The sequence below is a fragment of the Pipistrellus kuhlii genome, unplaced genomic scaffold (assembly GCF_014108245.1).
Source record: "Pipistrellus kuhlii isolate mPipKuh1 unplaced genomic scaffold, mPipKuh1.p scaffold_m20_p_2, whole genome shotgun sequence".
In the NCBI taxonomy this organism is placed as follows: Eukaryota; Metazoa; Chordata; class Mammalia; order Chiroptera; family Vespertilionidae; genus Pipistrellus; species Pipistrellus kuhlii.
Genome location: NW_023425515.1, coordinates 146,766,664 through 146,792,057, shown reverse-complemented (window position 1 = coordinate 146,792,057; position 25,394 = coordinate 146,766,664). Strand labels below are relative to the sequence as shown.

General features: G+C 35.5%; 1 protein-coding gene across 1 annotated transcript in view; it reads right to left on the bottom strand.

The window, feature by feature from the left end:
* Positions 1-25,394, bottom strand: part of NEGR1 (neuronal growth regulator 1) — an 842,061-nt gene that overhangs the window by 336,498 nt on the left and 480,169 nt on the right. The window lies entirely within an intron of this gene.

Genomic DNA, 25,394 nt, shown 5'->3' with positions numbered 1-25,394 from the left:
GAGGAGTAAAATATTTTTTTTCACTCTTCCTTCAGACAAGGCCAAAATAACTATATGTATACTAGAGTCCCAGTGCACAAAATTTATGCATCATGGTGGGAGGGGGGTGCTCAGCCCAGCCTGCACCCTCTCCAATCTGGGACCCCTTGCTCCTAACTGCTCACCTGCCTGCCTGCCTGATCACCCTTAACTGCCCTCTCTGTTTGCCTGGTCACCACCAAATGCCCCCCAACCAGCCTGGTCACCCCTTACTGACCCCCTGCCAGCCTGGTTGCCTCTCACTGCCCTCCTCTGCATATATATATATATATATATATATATATATATATATATATATACACACACACACACACACACACACACACATATATATATATGTATGTATGTATATATATATATATATATATATATATATATATATATATATATATACCTAACTATCCATCACAACTGAAACAACCGAACAACCACCTTCAGTGCCATTTAACTAAAAAGTTAAGAGTTGTATATAATAGTTGCCTTTTAATCAACAGGCAATAAACACCCTTATCTCCTCTCTGACCTGTTTTTGGGATCTCTGATCAAGCTTACAGCCCTCATAGCTGGAATGGTTACAATCCTTTTAGGAAATCCTGTCTCTGCCCAGAATCAATGTTTACTCCTTCATTCAGATGACTTCCATCCAAGGGCTATGGGAGGGAAAGACCATGCTAAAGTATGAAAGTCTTATAATCCCTCTTTTCTCTCCTTCTTAAGTTACTATTATCCCATCTCTTTCCCTTGAAGTAGGATTCCAAAAAACCTGCAGACTTTTTGTCCACTATGAAAAACCTTTGATGAACCTCAAGGTCTTTTTTTAGTTACTGAGTATACATAGAATTGCATAATAGAGCTCCCTGCTTTCCCTACCTAACTCAAATTTTGACCTTTCTGTTTATTATTAGGAACTAACGAAACAACATAACAGGAAGAAAAAAAAAGAGATAAAAACAAAAATATATAAAAAAAGTAAAAAACATTCTTAAATCATTCTTATAAACAACTGGATATTTCCCTCATATTCTATTTTTGTGCAGTTGCACATTTTTCTCCAATGAATTCTAGGGGTATTTAAAATAAAAGCTTACTTTTCTTTCATGACCTTCACAAAATCAGGAAATTGATTCATTCACTCAATTAAAAACTTTATTCAGCACATATTAAGTTTTAAGTGACAGGAATATAGTAGTGAACCACACAGGAAAAAATCACTGTCTTCATGGAGTCTTTATAAAGCATAATTCAACTTTTGTTATTTCACCGCTCAAAAGTATTTAGTGACTTTCAATTTTTACCAAATAAAAACAAGGTCTAAGATCCCCATCATTTGTCCTAAGTATCCTCACGCTATTCCAAACACTCCTTCCATAGGGCCATTTCATGATACCCTACTCCAGATTCCCCCCCCCCCCCCCCTCTCATGAGCTCTACTATTGGGAGATCACTTCTAATTCAAATACTTCATGATGTCAGAATTATATGTGTCCCATCTAGATCTGATATACCACATCAATGCCTTCCCTATATTTGTATTCATTATTTCCTTTAGAAAATGTACGTCATTCATTTCTATAATACATCTTCCTAATACACTATAAACTCTTAAAGGCAGTCAACCTTATTTGTATAATTCTTCAGCCATTATTCATTATTAGAGCCTCTAATAAAGAATAACACATAGATAGTTCTCATCAAATCGTGAATGAATTATCTCATTACTGCTGTATAATATTTGCTACACTGTACCATATGTAGTTTCCATACACAGAGATAAATGTAAGTATGTTTTAAGAGAGGAATATATAATGTAATGGAATTAAATATCTAGTTCACCTAAAAAATGCAAAGCCTACTTTTCCTCCTGGATAACCCACATCCTAGGAGCAAGGTTGGGACCCTAAGGAAATGAGCTTATATGATGCCACAAAGATGTTTCCTGGGACAATAATGAAACGGCTTGTCTGCTTGTTGTACACAATAAAATAAAATAAAACAAAAAATGAAATGAAGTAAAACTTGACCAATTGAGATTTTGATTTAGTGAAAATCCTATATAATAAAAGCCTAGTCAGCTGTTACAGCAGGATGACCAGAACAATTGGTCACTATGATGCACACTGACTACCTGGGGGCAGACACTCAATGCAGGAGCTGCCCCCTAGTGGTCAGTGCGCTCCCACAGGGGATTGCTGCTCAGCCAGAAACTAGGCTCGTGGCTGATGAGCACAGTGGCAGTGGCGGGAGCTTTCCCCCATTTCACAGTAGTGCTGAGGACAGTAAGCAGACAGGTGGTAAGGACTGAGGGGACCTGGACTATGAGAGGGATGTCTGACTGACGCTGAGACCTGCTCCCCAGGAAATGGGCTTAAGCTGGCAGGTGGACATCTTCCGAGGGGTCCCGGACTGTGAGAAGGCACAAGCCCGGCTGAAGGAGCCTCCCCCCACCCAGTGCATGAATTTTGTGCCCCACGCATCTAGTTCAGTATATAAAGTACACCATTTAACATCACCCCTGATACATTTCAGGGGACCATAACTTTGGTGCCTTTTGGAACCAGAAAGCAGACATACTTTAATATTATCATTTTATTACTTTCATAAACAAGTGATGGGAATGTTTTAACAAATAACTTGATAGTCAATCTAGGCAATTGGATGCTTCAGAGTTGATAAGTGAAAATGTTTTTTCCAGGAATTCTTTTGTAAGCCTTCTGCTTCACTTCATTGTGACTCGGTATACTGAACAAGACACCCTAGAGATGTTTTCTCAAGTATCCCATTAACCATCAGAATATGGGGTCTAAATTACTCACAGAAAAATCTGACCAAATGATTTATTTCATTTACTGTGTCCCTCTTAGGCACTCAACCACTTGATTCTATTGTATACTAGATTCCAACACATTCATTGTTGCTCTAAGGAGGAGACACCCAGAGTCTTAGGTTGGTCTGTTAATTCTTTATGTGGATCCTTTATGGGCTGGAGATTTAACATCTGTAGTTGCAGAACATAGTGCAAACTTCCACTAAAATTAAGGCTCAGAAAATGCCCTGATATGGTGCTCTGAGCATCTATGAACACTGTAAAAATAATAGGAATGATGATGAATATATCTGTGTTTATCATTTTTTGTCATTACTGATCAATTTATTTTTAAGTCAAGCAATAGTCGTTTTCCCATATAACCCTATCCCTTCCATTCCTTTCTACTCCAAAAGTAGATATTCTGTGCATTAGATCCTCCAGACTCATCTTCCTAGGAAAACTAATTCACCTATCCAAATATCCATTTATCCTTTATGTAAGTATTTGCCAAGTTACCTACCACATGCATCGCTTTTTAAGTTAAGAACTATGAGAGATAAAAAATATATATATAATACAGAATTATCTTTCAAAAAGAAAGTAAGATGTCATAACTTTTGCAGAGGTTGAGATAGTACAGAATTACAGTTACCTGGTTTTGTCAGTAAGATTTTTATTTGAAAAGTTTATAATTCAGCTGTCATCGATTTCTTCAGTCTAAGAACAATTTCAACTAAAATTTTCATAAGTGGGTCAGCCTCTTTGTTAACAATGAATCTTAATTTTAACTAATGCTTAATATGTTGAATCTGAAAATGTCTTTCAGTGTGGTATTATTAAAAATAATGTCATTCATGTTCAAAATGACTTTACTTATAGATTCCCTTTGAATGCTATTGTTCTCTCAGACTTCCAACTCAGGCCCTAATAGCCTGTTAAATAATCTGCAGTGTGGTGTCAGTGCAGGTGAAGATCAGCCTGCAGTTGCAGAGTTCTGTTGTTTTTCTGAGCATCTTTCTACCCTGAAGCTGGGTATCATGCTTGACTCTCTCATTTAGCTAACTGGCACTTAGGTCTTAAAAGTTGAAATTTCCTTTCTTTTCTTAGTCAGATAATTGAAGCAAAGTAGACTCTACTTTTAACTTCTATTCATTCATGCATCATCTCAACACTGAAAATTACATCTATATATATAAAAGCCTGAGTGGCTGAACAACTGAATGGCTATGATGTGCATTGACCACCAGGGAGCAGATGCTCAATGCCTACCCCTGGTGATCAGTGCACTCCCATAACAGGAGTGCTGCTCAGATGATGGACCCATCATGATAGCCCTCCAACCCAGAGGCAGCTTCTCACTCCCTCAGTAGTCCTGCAGGTCCAATCTGCAGAGAACAGGCCAGGCACTGATAGACTGATGCCACTGGCATGACGCCAACAATGCAGATAGCCTCCTGGAAGCTGGCCTCCTCCGACACCAAGGCGGCTTCCCCTCCCTAGATGCTCAGCAAGGAAGAAACAATATAAAAGTGGCTGCAAGGTGGCTCATGACAACCAATGCAAATGTCAGCAGGACAGATCTGGTTCCTGGGCTGGCAAGGGCATTCCACCACTTGCCCAGAGGGCCAATCGTGTGGCATCCTCTACCCCTGTCAGCATGGGCACTAGATTTAGGGTTCACAGCTGATGAGTGCTGCTGTATCTGTGAGGACTGATCAGGAGAGGACTGATCAGGACTGACTGGGCATGAGCCCGCAATAGGTGCAGCAGGACCGGGATACGTGGAAGCAGCAGGCAGGAACAGCAGGCAGTATTGGACTGCCGGTTTCAGCCCAATCCCTGCAGTCCATGCCAAGGGGCCCCACCTATGCACAAGTTCGTGCAATAGGTCTCTAGTATAAAATAACTACCTTCTCAGTCAAGAATTGGAAATACGGTCAGTCCTACAATTATTTATCTCTCCTTTTTAGTTAATTCTACAATCCTCTTCTCCCAGTGGGTTGGATGACCTTGGGATACATTTATAAAAATATGATTATTTAGTTCTATATCTGGGGAGCGAAAATTGTCAACAAAGCCTAGACTGATGACACTTGGACTTGGTCATTGTTGTTTTAAGCCTTGGACTATTATAGAAAGATAAAGGACATACATTTTAAAGTTATAAAGTTCAAGTTCCAAGGTCTAATTTTGTTCTTCAGACTTACCTTCTCCTCTGTAAAGGAAGGATGATCATAGAATGTTTATGATAATTAAGTAAGATAAAAATATAATGTGCTCGGCAAATGTAACGTAGCAAGTGCTCCATAAATAGTAGCAATAATGATAATAGGCCATGGAAGATTAAAAACACATAAATCAACATCGACACCATATATCATTATCTATGATATGCAGTTTTAATTAGTGTATATTTGTTCATCTGTTATCTCCATTTTTAACTCAGGAGTCAGGAAATTTCTACAATAAAGATAGGGATGATAATTATTTTAGGTTTCCTGTGATAAACTATCTCTGCTGCAACACAACTGTGTTGTCCTAGCATGGATGCATGCTTCAATAGGTTGTATTGAAGCATGCATCCATGGCAAAGGAGCTGAGGCTGAATGTAGTATGCTGACTGATATGAACTGAATATTGTGCCCTCCACAAACTCAAATGTAAAAACCTAATTCCCAAGGTACTGATATTTGGAAGTGAGGCCTTTCAAAGATGATTAGCTCATAAGGGTGGAGTCTCATAAATTGATTAATGCCCTTATAAAAGAGACCCAGATACAACTCCAAAAACACATTTTTTGAAACAAAAATTTGTTAAAATAGACTTAAATAAATAAATAAATAAATGCCTGCTCTGTGAAAGAAAATGTCAAAAGAATGAGAAGACACACCACAGAACTGGGAGAAGATATTGTAAAAGACACATCTGATACAGCACCGTTATCCAAATAAACAAAATGCTTAAAACCCAACATTAGGACCCAACATTAGGCTAGGGCAGGTGGAAATCTTGGCTTCCTCCATTGCCAGGAAAATGCCTCCTTCCTGTTCTCTGTGGCTTAGCCATCTTGGTTGGGTTTATTTGCATACTCACTCTGATTGGCTGGTGGGCATGGTTGGTGGAACAGAGTGATGGTTAACTTGCATATTACTCTTTTATTAGGTAGGATAAGAAAATACTTCATTATTAATTTGTAAAATTATATTTCTAAGTTAAATAGTAATTTTAAGGACTTTCTGTCCAACCATTAACTTATACATAAACTATCATTCTGGCATACCTTATATATTCCAAACAACTAAAATGCCCTCTTTGAACACTTCACGATTTTAATGAAGGCTTGCTTGACTTTATAGCACTACTGGATATGTTCTCTTTTATAAAAAAAAAAGTAAAAGTCTGTCTTCTTATAACATTTAAAATATACATGATTCTTTGTCTTCCCTCCAGAATTACATATATTGATAAATGACTGATAGTCATATCACAGAACATTCTTTTGATATTTGGAAGCAGCTCTCATTCACAAAATAAAATAGAACAATAACAAAAATATTTTCTAATTAACAAGATAAAAATTCCCCAGTTCTTTCCATTTTTCTTAAATTTTTATTGAAAAAAAAGAGAGAGATGGAGAGATTTTTTGTTCTACTTATTTATGCATTCATTGGTTGATGTTGTCTGCACCCTGACTAAAGATTGAACACACAACCTGGCATATTGAAAGGATTCTCTAATCAACTGAGTTATCTGGCCAGGGCAAATCTCCAATACCTATTTCTTATCTTCATTCTTAGTCAGTAATTTTGCTTTGTAATTTAATTGATAACATACAAAAAATCTTATGAGAAATATCAGTTCTGTTAAACATATAAGCATATCAGCATTTGTATCTATAATCATTACATTGACATTTTTAACATTTAATTAAAGATGATAAATTAAGATAGTTACTAGTAGAAGAGAAGGAATATATGATGGTCATAGATAAATGACTGAATATTAAAAACATGCCAGTTCTCCCTCTTTAATCCTTAAATTCCTCTGGGAAATTTGTTGTTTTTGTTAAGGAACTTTTCAAAACACTCATATGTACTTACATGGAAGAATGAAAATCCAAAAAGAGCTAAAAAAAAATTGTAGTCTGGCTGTTGTTGCTCAATAGCTGAACATAGACTTATGTACCAGGATGTCATGGTTCAATTCCTACTCAGGGCACAGGCCCAGTCCCCACTGGGGGGAATGTAGGAGGCAGCCAATTAATGATTCTCTCTCATCATTGATGTTTCTATCTCTCTCTCCCTCTCCCTTCCTCTTTGAAATCAATACAAATATATTTTTAAAAATTGCAGAGTGATTATCACATCATAGCTAAGGTGCTATAAAGCCATTTAATAAAACATATGGCAAACATAAAGAGCAGACAATTAGTCTAGTACTCTGTGTCAGTCTTTATATAAATATGTACCTAATAAATACATAAAGTAACTTAATTTATTGCAAAGGACTGAAACATGAAAGGATAAAGGCTACCTGGAGGAAGTAGTGTAATTGCAAAAAATAGCGAACCAGGATAGTCTGTTCCAGCACACCTGAAATACTCTTTTGTCTAAATTATCTCATTATACCTGAAGCTATTAAATACCCTGAATTCATATTTTTTTTAAAGCAAGGAAGAGTCAGATATCTTAAACTTCTCATTATCTAAATCCTTAAGTGACTATCATTAAGATTTTTTTTTTCCTATTAACTCTCCCTGAAAGTTAACTTCCAAAAATACAGGTAAATTAATTTTCTTCAAAGTATGTTCTCTGTTCTGCCACTCTGTCATAACATTCACACAATATCAACTCACCCCCCAAAAAATACATAATATTGTTTGCATATTTCTAAATTTTCCAAAAGGAAATTCATGTTTTTTTTTTTTTTTGCAGTTTCATTCCTCCTTTAATTGCATGCTATACTCCCTTTCTAAAATGCATTTCAGTTCACCTAGGTATTAGCCATTAAAAATGGAATATTGCTTGTCTCAATTATGTAAGAAGCTTATCTGATTCTAAGGGTCACTGAAGTTTCTAACCCTCTTCCGAAAATAAAGGATGTAGAGAGCGTAAACGATTCCATTGCATTACTGGCTTTCAAATGACAATTAAATTGAGTGTAGGAGGGAGGCTCTCTTCCCTAAGACTATTTCCTCCAGTGAGTAGTAAAATACATCAGCTTTTTATTACATAAAGAGGCAATTGACTTAGTGACAAATAGACACAGTTGTAGAGAGCTATTCTGAAGTCAGGCATATAAATCTCATTTTTAAAAAGTGAAGTATTTCCTGTATAGATATTTACCAGAAGGATTCTAGGTAGGCAGATCAGTTAGCCAATCTCCTTCCATTAAACCCAGCTCAGTATAGCACATAGAATCAATATTAAACCATTTAATATAAATGTTGCAATCAGTGTCACTTCTGAGTGAAAACAGGATTGGGGAATTTTTTTCATCATCTATATTAATAAAATGGTAATATTCAATTAGACAGGGTCAACTGGAGATCCAACTTCCTTCCATATAAAGCCACAGTGGTGGGGGCTGAGGCAGATTCAGATAGGGATGGTCAGGCCTAAAGGGGAGCAAGCAGTTAGGGGGCAATCAGGCCAGCATGGTAGGGCAGTTGGGGGCAATCAGGCCAACAGGGGAGGGCAGTTGGGGGCAATCAGACTGGCAGGGGAAGGCTGGTGGGGGTGATCAGGCTGGCAGGCAGAGGCGGTTAGGAATGATCAGGCAGACAGTTAGGTGAGCGGTTAGAAGCCAGGGGTCCCGGATTGTGAGAGGGATGTCTGACTGCCAGGGATCAGGCCTAAACCAGCAGTTGGACATCACCTGAGGGGTCCCAGTTTGGAGAGGTGCAGGCTAGGCTGAGGAACACCCCCTTCCATGCATGAATTTCATGCACCAGGTCTCTAGTTTTTATATAATAATAGAAACCTTAACATAAGAGTTGAGATGGGTTGATTTTTCATTTGTACAATATTATTTTTAATCCTATCCCATCCTTACACCATAGTTCACCCTGGAGTTTTACATGTAAGTTTTATTAGAGAAATCTACATTGCAAAGTGTTAGGGAAGAAAACAGAAAGAGTTGGAAAGTTGAAACTCCTTCCTAGCTTCCAAATCCTTTCAAATCCAATTTTGTAGGACACAACAAGTCTCCTAATATCTTACTGATTCTTATTTCAGATTGATTTTGAAAATGCTTTTATGTTGATTATTTCATCTTGCCTTAAAAATAATCAATTTGGATTAGTATAACTTTTCCCATTCTGGTTAAGAAAATTCAATTCAAAGAGGTCAGACACCTTGGTTACTGGCACAGGCACGATTTGCAGAGCTGTGAGAGCAAACAGTTCTGTTGACTCCCATTCCAGTGCTCTCTTTATTTTCTTTACTTCACCCCAGAGAATATATCACAGGGTATTATTAGGGTACTTTTAAGAAAGAGTCTGTCCTCCAGTGTCAGTGTTACAAGTTCCTTGATTATTGATTATGCTGGTTTACAATGTAGTTCCCTAAGGGTAAATATGAAGCTCATTCCTGATAAAAAAAAAAAAGAAAAGAAAAGAAAAAAAGAAGAAAAAAAAGTTCAAGTAGGCCTGCATGGACTCATTGAGTAGTTATAAGTATCTTCTTATTGTTTTTTTAAAATATATTTTATTGATTTTTCACAGAGAGGAAGGGAAAGGGATAGATAGTTAGAAACATCGATGAGAGAGAATCATTGACCAGCTGCCTCCTGCACACCCCCTACTGGTGATGTGCCCGCAACCAATGTACATGCCCTTGACAGGAATCGAACCTGGGACCCTTCAGTCTGCAGGCTGAGGCTCTATCCACTGAGCCAAACCGGTTTCAGCTATCTTCTTGTTTTAATTAAAAGGTAAACTGCTATCTTTTGGTGTAAATATGATGATATATTAAGACATTACCAATGACTCATGATATCTGTATCATAGAGAAAATAAATGAAAAGTTTAAAGGTTATGCCCTTTGATTATGTATGTTTATTTATTTGGTATGTTTATTCCTTTTAATTGAGTCCAAATGAAATTAATTTTCTTTTCAGCCTTTAACTTTTTTTATTATAATTTTCAGGAAAAAATACCCTGGGACCATTTAGTTCTGACATAATAGCATAATTTAAAACAAAGGAAATGAAACAGATACAATTTTACTTTGGTTTGAAAATGGACAGTGTCTCTAATACTTGGAGAGAGTAAGTTCTATAAAGGACTGTAATATACTTATGATTCACAACAGAGGGAAAAAAAAAGGCCATTTAGAGAATGATCAAAGAAAACTCTGAAAAGAGTGGAATCAAAAGATTGCACAATGAGAATGGGAGCAAACTAGACAAAGGCTCACCATAATATAACAAGATCATGATGCTTTTGTTTTTCTTGAAATGAAGCAAAGTTTAACTTAAAAATAAGAATGTTTTTATTATGTGCTACCAAAATATACTTACTTGACCCTGAAGTAACAAACAACTTATTCATAACAACAACATCTGGAATAAAATGTTCTGATGCAATATGTAGGGGTATGTTTGATTAAGGAAACAGTTCTCCTTCTTTCAACTATTACCAAGAAACCACAATTATCGATATCTCTATCTGTATCATGATATCTGTATCATGGGAAAAATGAATGAAAAATTTAAAGGTTAAACTTTAAACTGTTTAAAGGAAACAGTTCTCCCTCTTACCATTATCACCAAGATATCACAATTATTAACTGAATTACCATTTGGCAAATTTCATTTCGAATAACACACTGAATTCAATGTTACCTCAATATAAAACCACTCATATTTTTTGCAGGCTAACTACATAGCAACAGTGTCTCCTTAACTTAGTGTTTCCATTTAATTATGTAAACCTAAGTTTCTTTGTGAGTAAAAGAGACATGATAATAATAGCACATCGTCTTTGCATTGTTATAAGAATATGTACTATGGCACACTTGAAGCATTGAGCATAGTATCTGCCACGCTATAGCTACTAAAGAAAGGATGGTTATTTGTACTTTCAAGCTTTTGTTTCTGACACCCTAGCTTTGTCTGCTACTTAGGGCCTCTAATTTGAATTCATGTATCCTGTCCCTGGACTAGGATGAACTCTCCCTCCTGCTGCAGCTGACTCTCAGCTCTAACTCCACTTCCTAGAATCTGGTAAAATAGTCCCAATCTCACTTTAACATTTCTAAAGAGCCAATCCAGTTCCAAATTTGAGACAAGTGGTTGTGTGGAACCATTTTCTTCTCCACCCTTTCACGGCTGTTATCTCTTTATTAAGTCCGGTCACTGTAAATGGACACACCTTTAACATTCACCATGGAGAAATATACTAGTAGAAATCATCATTAGAACACCATTGACCATTTGGTGTCCTATAGTTAAAGACACCATAGTGACATGTAAAAATTATTCTCAAAGCCTACAAACAAATCAATCTCTCATGATGAATTGTCTTGCTATCTTCTTTGAACAGCAAGAATTGTAAGCTATTGTAATGGTCTCTGTGCCCATGTGTGTTAATCAGTTCTGGGTTTGGTTTTTACTGAGCTGCTATTTATTTTCCCAGGAAGCAGGTCTATCACATACTTTTTATCTTTCATAGCCCAAAGTACCTTATTTCATAGTCGGATCACGACTCTGTGTATGTGTGCCCATGGATGTAAAATTCATGTGTCCGTATTTTAGGACAATGTGATGAGACAGAATGTTGTATGCCCCATCTACGGAACTTAACTTAACTAGATACATACAATGAAAGAACTTGGGCAGGGCATGCCTTAGGGATTCTCACTTTTGGTGTAAGAAAATTGTGTTCTTAGGAAGCTATGGGGCTTGCCCAAGAGCTCATAGCAAGGCGGCAGGGCTTACATTTATGACTTTTTCTCTTTTCGTTATCCATGCAGTCTTGCTCTAGAAAAGATGTCCTATCAAGTGAGAAAATTGTAAAGTGCTTGGTGTACATCTCATTCCTGCTTTGTGGGTTTTTGTTTTCTCTTTTAGCCCGCATCCTCTAACACTAAGTGGGTAATATCCAATGTGATTAAGGAATTCAGTGTTCTAGGTGTTATCTCTTTTTTAAAAAGCGATGAACTCTTAGCTAAGGTCAGCCAGGCGATTTCCCAAACCTGTCCTTTTAATTTGCCATTTCAAACTTATGGACACAGTTTACGTATTTCACTCCTAAAGTATATAGATAGTGCTTATTATAGTTTAGATTGCTGTATAATTTGAACACATTTAGATATGTATTTGACTGCTGGAATAGTCAATGATCAACATTTATCACAACAGATATCCCCATTAAGGGCATATAGGCTCCGCTGGGATATCTCTGAAGATCAATATTATTAAATCACATACATTTTTCCCATTGTTTGAGTTCCCAAATCTCAAACAGAGGCCTTATTGATTTTATGAGGCAACTTTTTCCACCCACGGTTTGTTTCTTGTGCTTTCTCTACCCACTGGATGTTGATCAAGCAGTGACTTTTATCTTACTGCGTGGGAGCTATTCAGCCTAGAGCTGCTTCTGTGGCTGCCACTCAATGAATGCCCACAGGCCTCCTGAGCAAATGTGCAAACTTTTTTCGCAAGAAAAAAATCCGGCCTCATTCAAAGATGGCTTCAAAAATTGGCTAAAAATGGCATTCTTCCTGGAGAGAAGTCCACAGACAGGTTTTCTTTGTCTAAAGAACAACGTAATCAAAGATGTATCCATTCTGAACTCTAATATAAATCATTCTTGGAATAGATATGGAGGTCATTGTGTGAAAGTAGCTATAAAAGCATGAAAATTTGAGATTTTACATTTAAAGAATTTGAAGAAAGGTCAGTAGTCATCAGGTTGACTAGTTGACTGAAGCTTGGCAAAATAAAGCAAAAATCGATGCATTTAAAGAATTAGTAGAAGAAATGGGGAGATGGTTCTTACTGGAATTATATAACACCTAGGAGGTACTAACCATGAAATCAAGTAATTGGCCTCCAGGAATTCAGCAGCAGTCCATGCTCGGTACAATACTGAGGAGGAAATGGGATCTTTTTACAATCTATAGCAGGAGTAAGAAATAGGAAGGACCAAGTAATAAATATTTTCAGATTTGCAGACCAAATTTGCTGTTGTAGCATGAAGAAAGCAATGGACAGTACAAAAATAAGTGGATGTGGCTGTGTTTCAATAAAACTATTTATAAACACAGACAGAATAAATTTGTTCTACAGGTTGTAGTTTATTAACTCCTGATCTAGAGAAAATATACAATTTTGGTTTTATTAACTCTATAACTAGATAGATAAGAAGGGTATAAGATTATCAATTATCTATTTTTGCATAGCACTCTTTATTTTAAATGTGCTTCCTTTCTTCTTTTTTGAATTAACATATTTTAATGAAAAAAGTTAATAAATGACAAAATTTTGTTTAGTATAATGTATGTATAGCTAGTTTTACACTATGCAAATTTTATAATTTAATTAAATTATAAAATGTATAATTTTAATGTTATATCGCATATGTATACATTAAACAAAAATGTACCACTTTTTCTTACTTTTATTTCATAAAAAAGATACGTTAGCAAAAAAAGAAAACAGCGTTCACATTTATTATAAAAGACAGTGCTATGTAAAAATGGCCATTTGATTACATATGCATTATATATACAATATGCATATTATATCTAAATATATATAATTGTATCTGTTTCTGTGGAGAACTTTGACTAATACACTGGCCTATAAATAAGATATTATGGTATCACTCATTAGTTCATTCACATTCATAGGTAATATCTCACATTCATAGGTAATATTCCTCTTAAGAAATTATGTAGTCTTTATTACTATTTCAGTAATAGGGAGTTTACTTCCTAGTAGGGCCTGGACTTCATTTTACAATAGTTCTCATTATTGGAAATTGTTCCAGAAAGTCGTGTCCATTTTGAAATTAACACTATTCTATAACAGTAAGCCCATAAACCAGAAATTCTAATTCTACTATTAACAACTCTATCTAGCCAATAATTCATACTATATGCTCCTTTTAGTGATGTTTAATAGCTTGGACTTTGGGGTTTATTGAAATGGATTGTAAATTTTAACTCTGAAACATACTATTGTGATTCTGGGTAAAAATTACTAAAAATTAAAGCCCAGGTGTTTTCTGTTTTTTAAAAATATATATTTTAAATTCAAATAACACCACTTATAGGATAGGGTGTTTTCTTTTTGAGGTTTACTTAAGGAAATTAATATAAATTGCATAGCAGATAATAAATGCTCACCTAAAAGGATATTGCTGATATCATAAGTGTTGCCAGTGGATACAGAAGATATAAAATTATTACCCAAAGTCACCAGAAACATATTTCAGTTTTTATTATTCAGTCAAAATATTTTAGGCACCTATTATATTGAAAGCATAATGAAGATAAAGATTGAATTGTATTCTGCTCTTATGGATCTTTTACAATACCAGAGATATTTTTAAAAATAGTGTTTTCTGTACCCTTATAAATCTTCATATGTAGGTCCTGTTAGTGGGTTTGTTAAATCTCAATTTTTTACCATATCTGAATACTTCCAAAATAATAATATGCACCTCTATTAGCAACCACAGAGATACATACTGCCCCTTTCATCATTCATGATATGGAATCACTGACACAATACCATCTTTGCCTGTGGACTGTTAACAAGATTCCTCCACTGATTTCCTAGTGACTATACATACCCTTGTTTGCATTTTGAAGATGGGCTTTTCCCATGTACATAGTAGGTCCATATCATAGGTAGGTTTCAAAATCCTGAATGTTTTTTAGAGATATAAATAAAAAATAATTTAAAAATAATAAAATTGAAAGGAGTGCATAAGAAAACTGATGCTGAAAGACAATCTGAATTATATATCCTAATCCAGGCATGTTTGATGTTCAGTCTAGACATCATGATTAAAGATGATTATGTCAGGGCCTAACAAGCTCAACATGTGTCCTTCTTTGCTTTAGTGGGGTTTGGAGAAATCATATTCTATTCAACCCCCTTACATCTGATTAACCCACCATCTGTAGAAAGAAATCCTAGAGAGGATAAATTTGAATACTGAAACCTGGTAAAGGTGGATATCTAATACCATTACCAAACTGTCTAAATCAGAATTTAAATCCACCTCAATTCTTTCAGGTTATAGTCTTGGACTATACATTGACTCAATTTATCATGAGCAATATTTGAGAGATTCAACACAAATTTAGGAATCCATCAAATTCACCAAAATATACCATCTAAAAAAGTTTACTTTTTGGCTTATAGACTCAAATTGTATTTGACTATTTTCTGTATTCAGAGTGAGCCATTATCCCTTTTACTGTACACATCAGATTCAACAGGTATGTAGATTGTAACACTTTTTTTTTCTTTTCTAATCATCTGGAAACTATACCAAATCACTTCCTTCTTCCTGACTTAACTCTGTGGATCCAACATATGCTCTGTAACAGTTCTGAATGGTGATAGTAGCAATTGGCAATGTGAGATGGTTGCAGAGCAAGAGAGCACCTGGCAAGAGAAAGGCTGACTTTTTTGAAGGCTGCAACTCCTGTTAACAGAAAGAAAGGAAAGAAAAGAATAGTGTTTCCTTTGAGCAATAAACTGCCAGGTGACATTTCCAGGCTGAGGCCATTCAGAGCAGCAGATGCCTGGGGTGATGAATTTCAGGACAAAGCAATGGAATAGAACTAAGAGACAGAGTATGTTATCAAAAAGAGGAGAATAGAAGCTTTCCTGAATGAGTTGGAAGTGAGAAACTTGGTTCTCCTCATAAGTAATGTTGCAATGACAGAGCTGAGGGAAAGGAGCTTGTGGCCAGCACACAATCCACACCTGTGTGCACTCTGCTTGATCATCTTGGCTTGAGGTACAAATGAAGAAGAAGACACCATTTTACAATTGCTACTCCTTCAGTTTTGTTTTATGATTAACTAGAGGCCTGGTGCATGAAATTTGAGTATGGGGGTGTGTGTCCCTTAGCCAATCATGCACCCTCTCCAAACTGGGACCACTTGAGGGATGTCTGACTGCCCAGGATTGAGCCTAAATGGGCAGTCGGACCTCTCTCTCACAATCCAGGACTGCTGGCTCCCAACTGCTCGCCTGTATGTCTTCCTGATTGCCCTTAACCACTTCTGCCTGCCAGCCTCATCACCTCCTAACCACTCCCCTGCCAGCCTGATTGACACCTAACTGCTCCCAATCCAGCCCGATTGCCCCTAACTGCTCTCCCCTGCAGGCCTGGGTTCCCCTTAACTGGCTTTTCCTGCAGGCCTGGTCACCTCCAATTTCCCTCCTCTGCTGGCCTGGTCACCCCTAACTGCCCTTCCCTGAAGGCTTGATTGCCACCAACTGCCCTCCCTTGCAGGCCTGGTCCCTCCCAACTGCCCTCTCCTGCTGGCCATCTTGTGGAGGCCATCTTGTGTCCACATGGGGGCAGTCATCTTTGATGACATAGGGCAGCCATCTTATGTGTTGAAGTGATAGTCAATTTGCATATTACTCTTTTATTAGATAGAATTATAGTTTAAACATTTTATAAGTACTATTACTAATGACCATTTTAACAAACATTTTTGTGGTTTAAAAGAACCTCCTTTAAGTTGGAGAAGGCAACACAAATAAACAAAATTAGCCATGCATTGATAATTGTTAAAGCCAGATGACAAAGACATTAGGTTTGTTATATTATTTTATCTCTTAAACCTTATACAATAGTTGAAACATCCCATTGCTCTCGTCCTATCACTAAAAATTTACTGAAAGTGACACAATTTTTCCACTGGTTCTCCATACCACACTTACATTTGTTATTTAACCCACCCTGTCTGGCTTAGTTTCCCATAGTGCCAGTTTTATCAACATCAGAGTAATCTCCACATTGGCAAACACAACACACACTTTTCAGTATGTATCTTATTATTCCTGTCACTACATTTAAATTCATTAGATATGTGTTCTAATTATTAAAACAAACTCCTCTCTGAGCTTTATTCTTCTAGGTCTTCATCTCTCAGTCTAGCAAACCCTTCCTAAGTCTCCTTGTTCTCTCATTTTCCAAATTTTCATTGACCCTGGGAAACCTTCTTGTATCTCTCTAGTTGTCCCCATATACAGGTTTATACTCGTGAAAAGTCTTATTTCTTAATCTAGCCTCTTCCTTAAGAATGAGCCTGATATATTGCATCATTCATTGACATTTCAATTTGCATGTCTAATATGCCTTACAACTTAAAATGATCAAAACTGAAATTTTAATTTTCCCCCAAAGAATATTTTTTTATCCCAGTTTGCTTCACCTCAGTTGACAACCTGCCTGTTCTCCAAGTTGCGAAAGGCAGGAAGCCGAAACCCATTGACATCTTCCATCTCTCCAAGTCTTATGATTTTACCTGTATAATATGGCTTTCACCTAGTTTCTTCATTTCATTGCAATCGCTCTTGTTTAAGTCAACACCATCTCCCACTTCATCTGCTACAGTGGTTTCTTAAATGGTCTCCCTGCTTCTTCTGGTTCAGGCTCCTTGCAATTTATTCTCTACATAGCACCACAGACTTCTACAAGTTAGCAGCAAGTCATGCCACTTCTGTGCTCAAAAATTCTGCCTGGTTTTCTTTTACATTTAGAAAAGAAAATCTTATCTCCTCACCATGGCCTACAATCAATCCCTAGTTGGTCTTAACTCTCAGCTAATTTCCACTAACCTTAAGCCACTCTCCCCATTGTATCAGCTAGCTCCAGGATTTCTGTTTTAGAGCACCCCAACTTCTTTCCTGCCCCCAAGCATTTCCAAATGCTGTGCTCGCCACAGCACTGCTACACACAGCAGCCTCCCTCTCTCCAACTTCAAGGTTCAGTTTACAAGGTAACTTTTCAAAGATGCCTTATTGTGTAAGCTTTCCCTATTGGAGCAGCCCGCACCATTCTCTCCTCCTTCTCCTTCTCCCACAGGCAAGCATCTCCTAAACTCTAAGGGTCCCCACAAGACTCGCAACCAGGGGAGCACTGGGCAGCATCATCTAGTTCCAGGCTAATCCCCTGAACCTTTCCCTAAGGCCCCCTTTATGCTGACTTTCAATGAGTTAAGGTAGCCCAGCCTTGACTCTCCTGCTGATTCTTTTAGGCTAAGCCCTTCCTTGTTTAACTATACTCAGCTTTAATAAATGTACTCTCATAGTAAAAAAAGATTCCTTTTTATCAGTCTTTAGTAATTGTGTTAGTGTGTCCCTCTTTACCTGATTCTTGCAACAAGACTGTGAATCCCTTAAAGTTAGCAGCTGTATATTTTCCTCTTACAACTATATACTCAATGTTTAGCAAACTGAATAGCATATGAGTATTCAATAGATGATATTAGAAGAAAATACATTTAAAATAAATATTCAAACTATAACCGTTATGTGATGAGTTAAGGATGTTTTACTTATGCTTTATTTTTGTAAAACATGTGAGCCATGTGGAATACTTGAAACAAGTACAAATACATGTACTTGTACTATGATAAAATTAAAAGTTTCTCTGATTTTTTTGAACATATGAGAGATATCTAAGAAAAATTTACCCTAGCAATAAAACTTATTGATCACTAATGACAGCTCAATCTAGTGGAAATAGATAGGTGCTGACTAAGAAAAGTTGTTGATTTTTCTCATGTGTTGCCTGCTGATCACTTTTCAGTCAGCTATTATATATCTTTATTTGCATCTGAAAATTTAAGAAGTGCCAACTTAGACTTTACTTGAAAGGTAAACAGTTTTCATACCTACCCTATTTTAATAAATAAATTTCTAGGTTAATTGTATACTGTAGGTTTATCTAGTAAATGAATAGCATTGTTTATACAACTTTCCCCAAAGTCAATTAAATGCCACCCCCAAAACCACCAGGCCTCTATTGTTCAAACACAGGGTAGGGAAGACTTTATCATTACAGATTCATGTTCAAAATCCATAATTATTCCTTATCATGTCACAAAAGAAAAAATGGTATATATTTCCATGAAATACCCGGTTGTAATCAACTCTACAGAGAGTCTTGCTCAGAGTTCTCTCCTTCTCTTCAGCTGGTTCTTTTGTCCTGTAATTGAATTGAATTTGCTCCTCGTCCCATTTCTTTTAGACAGCTTCTCATTTGAGGGCTCTGAAGATGTATTACACTAATATATCGTCAGAATGACAATGCTATGATGATGCATGGGTATAATACATCTTCAGAGCTTCTACACTGTCCAGAAACAATGAAGCTGGCACTTGATTAAATTTAAACCTAATGCAGAAGGAAACACTAAAAAAAATGAAAAAAACACTGTCTAACAAGGAAGGCAAACACACACACACACTAAATTAAAAAAAATGTTATTTCAATGAAATTCATAATCCTATATACTTTGAAGACAAGTTTTCAAGACTTTAGCATGGCTTATTATCAATTTGTCAAGTTATGCAAGACTATTCTTTATATAAATTTATGAACATGACAAAGAAACATGGCCTGAGTTAGACAAAAATACACAATAAATCTAGTTATTTAAGTCACAATTTCTCCGGCAAAGCATACATATAAGATTTTATGCAATAAGAGTTTCATTTTGCCTCTTTTGTCAGTCTGGCAAAATTAGTTCAACATTTCAGGAGTTATTTTCATTATGCATTATACTAGGAGACATTTCATGAATGTTGAACTTCTTCCCTTAGGACAACATTCCCTTTGCAACATTTTCATAAACGGTGAAAGTACTGTCTTCTGAAAAAAAATATTTAATAAATTTTAAGAACATTTAACAGGCTGAAATTGGGTGGCATAATACTAGGATTAGATAACTTGTTGATAATAATAGTAGAAGTAATAATAATAATGATAATAATATAGCACTATTATTCATGATCCCCTGGTCATAGTATCCTTTATATTCTTTATCTTGTTCTTTTTTTGGCTAGTAATCATACCGAATTCCTTAGAGATTTGGGCCTTTATTATGAGGGCAACCCGTTGGTAATACAATATATAGCTGTTTAAAATACTTTTCTTTCTTTTTTTTTTTTTAAATATATTTTATTGATTTTGTACAAAGAGGAAGGGAGAGAGTTAGAGAGTTAGAAACATCAATGAGAGAGAGTCATTGATCAGCTGCCTCTTGCACACCCCCTATTGGGGATATGCCCGCAACCAAGGTACATGCCCTTGACCGGAATCAAACCTGGGACCTTTCAGTCACCAAGCCGAGGCTCTATCCATTGAGCCAAACAGGTTTCGGCTACTTTTCTTTTGTTCTTTATTTTTATACATTTTTCATACCAAAAAGTAAAGCTAAAGAAAAACCCAAAGGTATCTCTCTAATGCATTGTGTTTCTTGTCCTCTCCTCTCATCAATAGCCTTTTATGAGAACCCAAATAAATAATTAAAACTTTTGTTTCTAGAAGTTATTCCAGTAGTTATTCAGTAAACAATTTTTTTCCTACTTTCCATGTAGAAACAACCACAAAATAACATCTCACTATTTTAGGACTGCAATGGTTACATTGCATTTATCTGATTTTAATCAGATAAGAACAGTGTTTATCACTCTCTCTTTTATTATCATATATGTCCTCAAGCAATTTTTACATAAAGATAAACTGAAACAAATTTTGATGATAGCTTAGAATTTGTTACTCTTAACTTGTGTTTGCTTTAAATACTTACATGTACTATGACCTTTATATAATAGCCCTATGATATAATCATTTGTTATTATTATCACCTCCATTTTGCAGATGAAGAAACTGAGTTTAAGCAACTTGTCCAAGTTGACACATAGAGTGAGTGGCAGAGCAAGAATTTGAAACCAAGTAAATCTAAGTGCTAAGCATGCCCTTTTAAGCACTATGCTATATTGCCTTGTCTAATAAGAGTTGGATAATTATAAAAATGGTATTAGCTTCTTCTACAACCTCTTTGGAGAATGATAGATTCATAATTATTATAAATGAAAATAATTAATGGTAATATGAATTTTTAAAACATTTATCAGTTAATAAAAGTTTATTGATCATATAAAAATTTATAGAATTCTAAAACATTGTCATTTAACAGTTATTTATTGACAATCCACGATGTAGCTACATTTGCCTCGTAAACAGATGTTAAAATGAGAGCACCCAAATAATGAGATAGTGTTTATCATAGTTTTATTGATCTATAATCCAATACTATTAAAATCATTCTAACTTTCCACTAGTGAGAATTTTTCCTAATTATGGACAAGTTAGTCCAGGAAAATATAATTTTAAGACAAGCTGGAATATAATTAAAATGCAATGATAATAGATCCATTTTGAATGAAAAAATGGATACAGTGCTTCTGTACATTGGAGGTTATAACTCTTCTAAAAACAATTATTGCAAGACAAATATATACTCAGGTCTATAATTGTCAAGGACATATTGAGTCTTGATTTTAAAAATCATTACTAACATATTTTATTTTTATTATTTATCTATATGTTCATAATTATCCTGTAACAGCTCTAAAATTCCAGCAGGCCTTATTTGCACACAGATGTAGCCTTGATGGACATGATCAGACATTTATGGGGAAGTAAAACCAAGTTGTACCTTTATTGATTGCCTTGGCTTCAAATGAACATAATGCTCTTTTTCTCGTGAATGTGATACATGAAGTTACAATACTTCACATGTAAGCCAGTGAAAATATGCTAACCTAAGCTATATCAGAGCAATGCCTAGAACACACTAAATGCTAATGAATAATACTTAAGTGTTATCTCAGTTCATTCTATACATTTACAGTACCTACTGGTACTCTTTCTGGATATTTTTGGGAATTATTTCAATATTATGAGTGGAATTTTTACCCAGGTTTTCCTACCTCAGCATGAATTAGCATGACATTTACAACCAAACTAAAGCTGCATTTTCTTTTAAAAAAATATATTTTATTGATTTTTACAGAGAGGAAGAGAGTTAGAAACATTGAACAGAGAGAGAAACATCAATCAGCTGCATTCTACACACCCCCTACTGGGGATGTGCCCACAACCAAGGTGCATGGCCTTGACTGGAATTGGACCTGGGAACCTTTATTCCGAAGACTGATCCATTGAGCCAAACCAGTTAGAGCTGCATTTTCTAACTTTCATGTGTCTGGTTCTAAAGCCCTCTCTACTTTTATTCAGTTAGTGGTGGGTTCTCTATATTCAGAACTTTTAATACAAGCCCCTAATTTGTTTAGACATAACCATTTTTTAAAACCTTTCCTTTATACATGTAACATGCCACTGACATCACTTAGAAAAAAAAACTCTATCAAAACCTAAATCCTAGAATATTAACACTCAGATGCCAATCTTCAACCCCAAATTTAGTCCATTAAGGGGAAACAAAATCCAGATCTATTACAAAATGCTTTGAGATGCTTGATGGATTCCTGTTTTCTGTTCCATTATAGATAAAGCACTTTGCTCTTATAACAGTGGATTATTTTTTTTATAATATTACATCATGTCATCAGTCCATTGTTTAACATTATATGTGTCTTAAAACACTGAATATTTTCTTGCTATTTATAGTTATATAGTAGACATTATCATCAGGTCCATTGTTCAGCCTTGAATGTGTCTTAAAAACACTGGATATTTTCTTGCTTTTTATAATCATATAGCAGGCATTAACAGTTCTGAATACAGAGAGCCCACCACTAACTAAATAAAAGCAGAGGGGACTTTAGGAACAGACAAATGAAGGTTACAAAAATTACTATAAAGACAAATTCAGAACACATAGGCAATTGTTCCTACATCTATAAGTTATTGGTATGCAATCGAGTTTAACTTGCCATCGTTATGTATAGATTCGCTCATTATATAATTATCCATTAGTAAAGTCGTTATGGAAGTTCCCCAAAGCTCTACATAGAGTGCGGTTCTACATTGGAAATGGAAGCCTAACTTGTAATCGGAAGATCTGGTGTTGTTGAAATGGTATGAGCATACATTGCTGATTTTACAGAATTTTTTTCTTCCTAACATTAAATAACCAAGTGTAATGTCAGGATTGCAAACCTGAGAAAATGCTCTCAGAACTGAGTGTTAGGGTGATAGGCTGCCAGCTTGCAAGGAGCACACACACAGCCGCTTCATCATAAAGCTCTTTGTGTTGGCCCGGCACTCGAGTATTTCAAAGCAGGCTGCCTTTCACCAAAGGGAATGGTAGTAGAATCAAGAGCAATAATAAAAAGTTGTTATTACTTTTTACTTTCCAGATTATACCTGTGATGATTTAAACTATTGTCAGAATTATTAACAGCAGATTTCAGTAGTGTACATTATTTTTAGATAATAGCTTTCATTTTTACAGTCTTTTATGTGTTTTTTTTTCTGATAATTAGTAATTAACATTTTCTCTCTTAAGATTGTATTTAATTCTCTTTAAAGGTTACAAGAAGCTTCAATGTGCTAACATTAAACCTGTATGTCTTGCAGCTGTGAAACAAAATGTAAAGCACCTTCTTTTAAAATATTTAATGCAGGGCTCAGCAAACTTATCCTTAAAGGACCAGATAGTAAATAGTTTTTGTGGGCCATAGGGTTTCTACTGTAATTACTCATCTCTATTATTATAATAGGACAGCAGCCATGGACAATATGCAAAGGAAGGAGTGTGACTGTGTACCAACAACAGCAACTAAAACTCCATTTATGAAAATAGACTGTAGCTCAGTTTGGTACACAGACTTCAGGCTCCTGACCCATGGTCTAATGAATGTTTGGCCTTGTTAATTATGAAACAACTCTCATTTAAAATCTCAAAGTCCTTAAAATCTCTTTGTTTTGAATAATTTATTGTATTCCTGATTGAAAATGTATGTCATTTATCTTATAGAGGAGACAAAGCCATAGCAATACTTAAAGAAAGCCTACTTATAGAAAGCATATGAAATATTGCTTTTTATCTTTCAAGAGAATTTGTCTCCAGAGCACAATTTGTGCCTGGCCCTGTGCTAAGTCATGAGATACAGTAGTAAACAGACACTATTTCCTAACATAAAGAGTCCCCTGTCCCATAAGCCTTAGACAGACAAAGCCACCAACTACAATTCTGAAAAATAGTTCAGTTCAAGGGGTACAACTAAGGAACAAAAAGCACCCCACTTTTCCTGGGATGCTTAACAATGGTTTGATTATGGATTGGGTACAGGGATAAATAATATTTCTAATAGCAAAACAATGTATGTAAAAATAGAGAAATCAAATTTCCCTCTCTAGACTAACTGGATGCATAGGTTTACCCTACATCTAGTTCTCCACTGCCCATATGCTTTTAAGCCTCCACTACTGAGTTTCTGGCCCATTGTCACTAAATTATCACAAGATCATCAAAGGACCTAATGCAAAGGTAACTATTTGGCTCTTATCTGACCTGATTATATTGCTCACTGCACACTGTTCCAGGAAGGGTTTTCTTCTTTTAATCTCTCAAAATCCTGGCTTTCTATTTGCATTCTTACATCTCTGACCCTTTGTTTGTATTTTCCTTTACTTAATATATATTTTTTATTAAACAAAAGTGATCAATGTCAAAAGACTGCATTCAGAAAATAGTTTAAATATGGGCATTGGGAGTCAAAAGGAAAAAAAAGAGAGAGAGATTAAAGAGTATACTAATGAAATATGAATCTAAAAAAATGGCAAGGGGTATAATCCAGAGCAAACAGGAGAAAGGTGCCTTAATTTAATTGAGCTAGATAATAGTCTTAACGCCTACGGATATGTCTAATTTCTATATGTCTCATGCCATGAGACATATAGAAATTAGACAACAAAGTGTTTGAGGCATACAGCCATTATTTCTATCATATTTAAGCTTCAGAACCCAATAATAAATAGCAGCAGGATAGAGTAAGAACATAACTGGAGATTTCAGATATGACAGAATAGGAATACAATAGGTAACTGATTAAGATAAACAGCAATGAATAATAAGTGAAAATTTGACAGAGGCTTTGGAAATGTCTCAGGTTTCTTATCTGTAATCTATCATTTTAAAATTTATCTCTTAACTTTTCTTATTTTTTTTCTGACTGAATCTAGATTTATTGATAAAATGGCATATGGTTAAAATGTTTATTTTTGTCATTGTATTCAAAATCAGATGGCTTATGTAAACCTGTCAATGTTCTCCAGGAGTTTGAAATGATTTTTGGCTTCATAACACACTCATTTGAGAATAGTTACATGAATTTCATTTAAGAGCTGTAAATAGCCCCCTTAATTTCAAAAACAGGCTTGGAAGAGTCTATCTATTCAACATTAAACACAATTGATTAACCCATTAATAGTTAAAATTATGGAATATTTTATTTAAGCCATGAACTATTTTCAATACCTTATGCTATTCTATTTACTCCCCACAACCCTTCTGTGAATCATCAT